Consider the following 8,628-nt stretch of genomic DNA (forward strand, 5'->3'; position numbering starts at 1 on the left):
GCCACTGCCACGTTACTGCCACCTTCCTGCTGTCTCCCTCGCCGCATGCTGGCGCATAGCATGCCGTCGCAGTCACCGCCACTCCGAAACACACCCAGCCTCTGCAAAGCTCCCAGCCGCCGTGAAGATCGCCACCATCGCCCCGCTCGCCTGAGCGCCAGCCGATGCGCGCAACCCCGCAGCCCCAGGCCCAGCCTGAAGAGGAGCTCCTTGACCGCCCAGCCCACCAAGGTAGGCCGAACAACAAACAGCCCAATGGAGCTCCTTCCCAGCCGACGACCATGTGGGACTGCTGGCTAGGAAAGGAGGGGCTGGCATTTATAACTCATTGGCCCCTCCTTCCTAAAATGCCCGTATGGGCTTTTTGGCACAGAAACGCTGCCTGCCTATTCCGGCTAGGCGGCAAATTCGTCCCCCCAGCCCAACGGCCGCGAGGGGCCGAGGGCTGCTGAGCCGGGTTAGTAACCTCCTAGCTGGATTGTTGTAATACATAGTATGTGGAGCAATCCTTGGTACAAACCACAGCAGTCTGCCTTCTGGCAGTAACTGCCTGACATGAGTTGCAAGCTAGCAGGTCTTGCAACAGTTTTGTTGGCTTCCTATTTGCTTCCAGGCTTATTTCAAAATTTATCTTTGGCAGTGCAGTTTGCAAGGAGTCAGAGAGGGGAGCAAGTTCCCTGGCCTTCAGTGGTGCTGTGAGCGCTTAACCGAGCTGCTGCCAAGATGCCTGAAGAAGTGCATGCACAAGATCAGCCAGTGGAGGAGGACATGGAGACATTTGCCTTTCAGGCAGAAATAACCCAGTTGATGTAATTGACCATCAACACTTCCTATTCCAATAAGGAGATCTTTCTCAGGGAGCTCATTTCTAATTCATTTGATGCTTGGGATAAAATTCAGTATGAAAGCCTGACTGACCCAAGCAAACTGGATTCTGGAAAGGATCTGAAGATCAATCTTATTCCTAACAGGCATAACTGTGCCCTGACTGTTGTAGATATGGGCATTGGGATGACCAAAGCTGACCTGGTAAACAACCTGGGCACTGTTGCCAGGTCTGGCACCAAAGCCTTCATGGAGGCCTTTGCGGGCTGGTGCAGATATCTTCATGACTGGTCAATTCGGTGTTGGCTTCCACTCTGCCTATCTGGTTGCTGAGAAAGTGACAGTGATCACCAAGCACAATGATGATGAGCAGTATGCTTGGGAGTCTTCAGCTGAGGACTCATTCACTGTCAGACTGGACAAAGGTTATCCTACACTTGAAGGAAGATCAGACAGAATATTTGGAAGAAAGGCAAATCAAGGAAATTGTCAAGAAGCATTCTCAGTTTACTGGCTACCCAATAACACATTTTGTGGAGAAAGAACATGATAAGGAGGTGAGTGATGATGAGGCAGAAGAGAAGGAAGAAGAGAAGAAGGAAAAGGAAGAAAAAAACAGAATATAAGCCAGAAATTGAGGATGCTGGCTCTGATAGGAAAGAAGAAAAGAAAGAGTGTGACAAGAAGAAAAATAAAGGAGAAGTACATTGACCAGGAAGAGCTCAACAAAACCAAGCCAATTTGAACCAGGAACCCAAATGACATAACTAATGAGGAATATGGAGAATTCTACAAGAGCCTGGTCAATGACTGGCAAGACCACCTAGCAGTAAAACACTGTGGAAGGACAACTGGAATTCAGAGGTCTTTGTTCCAAGGCATGCACCTTTTGACTTGTTTGAAAACAGAAAGAAAAAGAATAACATGTGTGCAGAGTGTTTATCATGGATAATGACGAAGAATTAATTCACGAATATTTGAACTTCATGCAGGGTGTGGTGAATTCAGAAGACTTGACTCTCAATATCTCCCATGAAATGCTACAGCACAGCAAGATTGTAAAGGTGATCTGGAAATACTTGGTGAAGAAATACTTCAAACTCTTTACTGAGCTTGCAGAAGATAAAGAAAATTATAAGAAGTTCCATGAGTGGTTCTCTAAAAACATGAAGCTCGGCATACATGAGGATTCACAAGATTGCAAGAAACTGTCAGAATCGTTGAGATATTATATTTCTGCATCAGGGGATGAGATGGTGTTCCTGAAAGACTACTGTACAAGAATGAAGGAAACCCAGAAACATTTGTATTACATTACAAGTGAAACCAAAGATCAAGTAGCAAATTCTGCTTTTGTGGAACGTCCTTGTAAACATGGTTTGGAAGTAATCTATATGATTGAGCCAATTGATGAATATTGTGTACAGCAGCTAAAGGAGTCTGAGGGCAAGACTTTGGTTTCAGTAACAAAAGAGGGTCTGGACCTTCCTGAAGATGAGAAAAAGAAACAGGAAGAGAAGAAAACAAAATTTGAAAACCTGTGCAAGATCATGGAGAGAAGGTTGTGGTCTCTGACCGACTGGTGACTTCTCCATGCTGCATTGTGACCAGTACAAACTTGCTTTGGGCATAGTCATGTATGAAGGCAATGATGATACGTCAGGTATGGAAAAAGTGTATTAAATGACTGACTAGTTGAGGAAAAAATGGATATTTCTCTTTGCCCTTGGCTTTGAATAAGCTATATTGTGTATATTATGAATGTGACCTGCCAAAAAGTCTTTTGACACTTGTCTGCATTCCCTCTTTGTATTTATTTTTGGAGATGTTATACCTTTATTTTTGTTACATTGTTTATTTAAAAAGTAATGTGAGAGGCCATTGAGGGAATATCCTTTCTTGATGTATAACACTATACTATCTTACATACTGGTGAGTAAGGAATATTGGTTAGTGTGTTGGGAGGGTTTTAGGATGGCAGTGGAAAGGGGTAAAAAAGAAATTGTGGGAACTGTGTGTTCTGCAATGTTGATGTTAAACCTCTAAGTTCTAATAACTGAAGATCCATAACATGCAATATCTAGTAGGTAGGTACTGGAACTGAAAATATTGCAATATGTAACATTTTCCTGTTCAGAGTTCCAAGGTATTGATATTTAGCCTTTTTATACTGTAAAAAAGGATTCTAAATTCCACTCTACCACAGAATAGAATCTGCTGTAAAATCTATTGTGACTTTTTTGCATTTACAGTTTTGCATGTACAGTTCTACTCTGGAAGTATCTGGTGATCTGGAAGCATCTGGTGATCCCTGGCCCCAGGAACCTCCGGATGTCCTCGACCAGAGCCAGGGTTCTCTCAGCCCTGGCTCCAACCTGGTGGAACTTTCTACCAGCTTCCATCAGGGCCCTGTGGGACTTAATGCAATTCCACAGGGTCTGTAGGACAGAGATGTTCCTCCAGGCTTTTGGGTGAGGACAGCAACAGTTTTCCATCATAGCTGGCACCCTATTCTTGTTTTTCCATCTTGCCTGCTTCAGCCTCCTCCTAACCTGCCCATGAGATGGAAGAATAATTATAAAGAATTGTTGAGGAAAACAAAACAGGATCTAGAGAAATGGAAAGACCTACAGATATCTTTGATGGGCCGCATCGCAACAGTTAAAATGCATATACTTCCTAAATGGCTATTTTTATTCCAAACAATCCCCATTCTTGAAACCAATTTTTTTTTAAGGAATTGGAGCAAGCGTTATCAAAATTCATTTGGCAAGACAAGAGACCCAGAATAAGACTGAAAGCTCTCCAAGATACTAAAGAAAGGGGAAGCTTTGGCCTTCCTAATTGGAACCTTTATTATAAAGCAGCTGCATTGACGTGGATTAAAGATTGGGTCACATTGGAAGATAAGAGAACACTAAAACTGGAAGGCCACGACCTTCAATTAGGGTGGCATGCATTCTTATGGTATGGAAAAGCAATTGTCCATAAATATTTCAAGCAGCACTGGATACGGGCATCTCTAATGAAAGCATGGGAAAACATACATAAGCGCTTTTATATAAAAATTTCATAATTGACGGTTCCACTAGAAGCCATTACACTCCCAAATGCATACCAGGAAGAAGTACCAAGAAGGTATTTGGATATATTGGACTCCGAAGATCGTTTGAAACCATTAGAAGATCTACCATGGTGGCAAAGAGCGCAAATAGAATCCAGATTTACTAAAGACAAGAGAATCGGATTTTATAAAAACCTTATAGAGATTGAAAAGATTATGACATCTATGGACCAGAAGCTTTTACGAAGACTTTATGTGTTGTTACTTGATGATTTAATGGTGGATAAAATAGTGAAAGGGAATATGATTCAATGGGGGCAGAATATTGGGCGTGCTATTAAATTTGAGCAGTGGGATCAAATATGGAAGAAAAATATTAGGATTGTGAAAGCTATTTCGTATAAAGAAAATATATACAAAATGTTTTATAGATGGTATGTAACACCTGAAAGGTTAGCTAAAATTGACCCAAAATGTTCTAATAAGTGTTGGAAATGTGAAAATAAGGTTGGCTCATTTTACCACATGTGGTGGCATTGTGAAAGATCTAAGAAATATTGGGTAATGGTACACGGAATCTTGCAAAAGGTATTAGGGACTGTAGTACCATTTACACCAGAGGCTTTGTTGTTGAATATTCTACCTGATAATTCTAACAAAGATTATCGCTATTTGATTTTTTTTTAAACTACGGCTGCAAGAATTCTCTATGCAAAATATTGGAAATTACTGGAGATACCAAAAAAACGAGAACTTGTAAACAAAATCTTGGAGGCTGCGGAATTGGACAAATTGACTTTATTGATAAAATGTGCAACAGATTCGACATTTGAGAATACTTGGTCACGGTTTTATAACTGGTATGACAAACATATGTAGGCAAGCTTGCAAGAGACAGACCAATAGTTTACTAAATGAAATATATACCTGTTAGATATATATACCTGTTAAATATATACCTGTTAGATAGAGACAGAAAAGTTGCTTACACAGTTCATGAGAAATTGTTATTAAGGCGGAATAGGTATTAGTATAAATATTGGTAGAATTAAGAATAACCTCCATGTATTTGTTTGTATGTTAGTATGTATGTATATGTTTGTATATGCTATTATTGTTTGTGTATGTTATGTGGAAAATGTAATAAAATCATGCCCCTTTGGGGGGCAGTTAAAAAAAAAGAGATGGAAGAAAAGTCCAGAGTGGGTTTTAGACTAAAGAACAGACACCATCTGGAGATTGTGCAATTTGGATTAATCAATCTGTTGATTTTAAATTGTATTTGTATGTTTTTAACCTGTTGTAAATCACCCAGAGCCCTTTGTACTCAGAGATGGGGTGATTCAGAAATTGAAATAACAACAACAATAGAAATAAAAGTGTTCTGAATGAAAAAAATATATATATTTTAAGAATGTTTGCATTCACTCTTACTTTTAAAAATAAATACCCAAGGTGGCATACCTTGAAAGACCTTCAGGACTTCGGAATCAATATGTGCCTGAATGAACCCATGCATCCGCTTGTTTTCCAAAAAAACACAGTTGGCCATGGTCTCCATCCATACCTTATTATCGAGCTCCCATGCCTTTTTGGTTATGAAATCAGCTCTATGGACCTATCTGCCAGAAGATGTACACAGCACAGCAACATTTCAGGTTATTCTGTTGCAGAAATACATATTTGTTACTAGATTTTATGAGCATACTTTACAGATTTATCTATGGACTCAGGGAATTTCTGAATTGTACATTTATATAAGGGTAGCATTTAAACTATGAATTTAAGATGTTTTAAAAATATTATATACTTTTATTTATGCAAGAGTGGCTGGTCGCTTGACCATATTAATAAACTTGACTTGACTTGACTTGATTTATGCAAGGAATACGGGAGAAGGTGGCATACAGTTTTAAACAAACAAATTCCATGTTTGAACCCTACCCAAGTCCCTAAATATATTATCTATCTATCTATCTATCTATCTATCTATCTATCTATCTATCTATCTATCTATCTATCTACTATCTATCATCTATCTATCATCACATTTATCTCATCTGAAGAGCTCAAGGGGTTTACGAGGATCGTCCCTCTCCATTTCATTCTTGTGAAGTAGGATTTTATTTATTTATTTAGTTTGCTTGTTTATTTGAAATATTCATGTCCCACCTTCCTCCTGAGCATCCCAGGACCCAAGGATCGTCTGAGAGTGTGCGGCTGAACCCAGCTCACCCATGAAGCTTTATTTTATTTATTTATTTATTTACATGAGACTTATATACCGCCCATAACCCCTAATGGGTCTCAGAGCGGTTTACAGACTTACTACTATATAGTAGTGATTAAACCTACCTAGGGCCACATTTCACAAGGGTAGGGACTCCCTATCAGCACCCTGTTGGCAGCGCATTCTCTCTTCTCCCGGCGGGCTCCGAATGTTGTTGTTGTCTCTGGCATCTTCCGGTTATGGCCCAGTGATGAACCTGGGTCCTCTTTTTTCTGCTGCCCTCAACTTTTTCAAGTCTTATTATCTTTGCCAATGATTCTTGTTTTATCATAATGTGACCAAAGTATGATGGCCTCAACACAGTCATTTTAGCTACTAGGTAGAGTTCAGGCTTGCCTCATAACCTTACTTGAAAAACCACCTCATCAGTTCAGTTCAATGATAATGCAAGACAACAAATAAGCTGGTGCTGTGTGATATATTCTTAGTGAATTCAGATGAAGAACAAAGATGTGTTGGGGGAGGGGTACTGAATAATTTTCTTATTGGTGTGAGGATTAGGGTTGCCAGCAAGGGCGTAGACTTTTCAATTTCCCGGGGGGGGGGGGCTGGGGCTGGGCCAGAGGCATTGCTAAGTCATTAAAAGAACTGGGACCCAATGACATCTTACGGAGGAGCTAGTGATATCACAGGCATGGTTACTATCTATGGAGGTGGACCCATGTGGGATTTAGGGATGGGCTCCCCAGAAATTTAGGGAGGCCTGGGAACCGCCCTAGCAATGTCCCTGGGCTGGGCTAACCCCAGGAACAGTTGCCTTCTTAGAACACTGCTTAGAAACTTAGAAAGCCCCCCCACACACCCCACATTGGAATAAGAACATAATATCAGGCCATACCACATTGCAATAAAGCCCCTACAACTTTATACAGAAATACTGAGCTTCCCTACCATTTGCCACAACTAGCCCACCACACAACCAGGATCAAGACTCCTAAGTGGACCAACAGACAGGCATACACTCATTTGAGAAACTGAGTATTACATTACAACACCTCTGGAACATTACAGATCAGTAGAGGCAGCACTGCACAGTGGTCAGAGTTGCAGATTGATGTGGGGAGACCCAGGTTTGTATTCTCACTCTGCTGGCTGAGTGACCCCGGGCCAAATCTCCCCTTCTCTACCTAACCTACCCCACAGGGTTGTTGTGAGGGTAACACACACACAATTTTTAAAAAGGTGTTCAAAAGTTGGAACTATTGGAAGGGGAAGGACTTGCCTGGGGCACCACTGGATCTAGGGCTGGTCCTGCATACATGCAGCTGGGATGAATCTGAATTAGCGTTACAGAGTGCTCAGGGGTAAAATCTGTAGGGGCTTGCTACATGTCCCCACCCCCTGGCCTCCTCTCAGGGCCGGCCCCAGTTTTTTAGCACACTAGGCTGCAACAAACTTTGCAACAAAATCTGAAACACTATGTACAACAAATACTTTTCAGCAAACTAAATCCTGGCTTGAGTCCAGTGGCACCTTTAAGATCAACAGATGAGCTTTTTTGTGCACAAACACTCTTCTTTAGATACAATGAAATATAGAGAGAGGGTGGGCAGTAACTTCACATACATGTATGTTAAAGAAGCTCATACTAGGGTTGCCAGGTACCTCCCGGCCACTGGCGGGGGATGCCAGATACAGACTGGGAGATGCCAGCGGGCTCTGTTTCAGGCCACCCGCCACAGCCTCCAACCCCTCAAAAAGTTCTCCTCTTCCCAGATCTATCATTGGAAGCATTAAATAAACAGAGAAGCCTTAAACCCATCACAACTAGGCTTGCTAATGCATGCATTCATTACAGATAACAACATAAGAGAAGCCATTGTTGGATCAGGCCAATGGCCCATCCAGTCCAACACTCACACAGTGGCCAAAAATACCAGGTGCCATCAGGAGGTCCAGCAGTGGGGCCAGGACACTAGAAGCCCTCCCACTGTGCCCCCCCCAAGCACCAAGAATACAGTGCATCACTTGCCCCAGACTGAGAGTTCCTATCTATAGCTTGTGGCTAATATCCACTGATAGATCTTTGCTCCATATGTTTATCTAATTCCCTCTTGAAGCCGTCCATGCTTGTAGCTGCCACCACCTCCTGTGGTAGTGAATTCCACGTGTTAATCACTCTTTGGGTGAAGTACTTCCTCGTCTGGTCTGCTACAAGTAGTATCATCCTTAATCACCAAGAGAAGTCCTATGTAGCTACAAGATCTAGAGAGCAGGCAAGGTCTCCTCCAAGCTTTAAACATCGAAGCTCCAGCAGACCCTCCAAAGATTTCTTCAAAGGAAGAAAACAAATGGAGCAAAATACCAATTACACAGTCTCAATAACATTAAAGCTAGCATTAATACTGATGCACTTTCTCCTTATTCTTTTCTTAGTTATATGATATGTAATTTGAACAAGGGATCAAGGTTGTTTCCTTGAACAAGGCATGATTTGGGCAATAGGATT

General features: G+C 41.7%; 1 pseudogene; it reads left to right on the forward strand.

Annotated features, from left to right (window-relative positions):
• The first annotated feature begins 723 nt into the window (after positions 1-723).
• Positions 724-2,458, forward strand: LOC107107024 (annotated as a pseudogene).
• The last annotated feature ends 6,170 nt before the right edge of the window (positions 2,459-8,628 follow it).

This window comes from Gekko japonicus, unplaced genomic scaffold (assembly GCF_001447785.1).
Source record: "Gekko japonicus isolate JY-2015 unplaced genomic scaffold, Gekko_japonicus_V1.1 scaffold17, whole genome shotgun sequence".
Lineage (NCBI taxonomy): Eukaryota > Metazoa > Chordata > Lepidosauria > Squamata > Gekkonidae > Gekko > Gekko japonicus.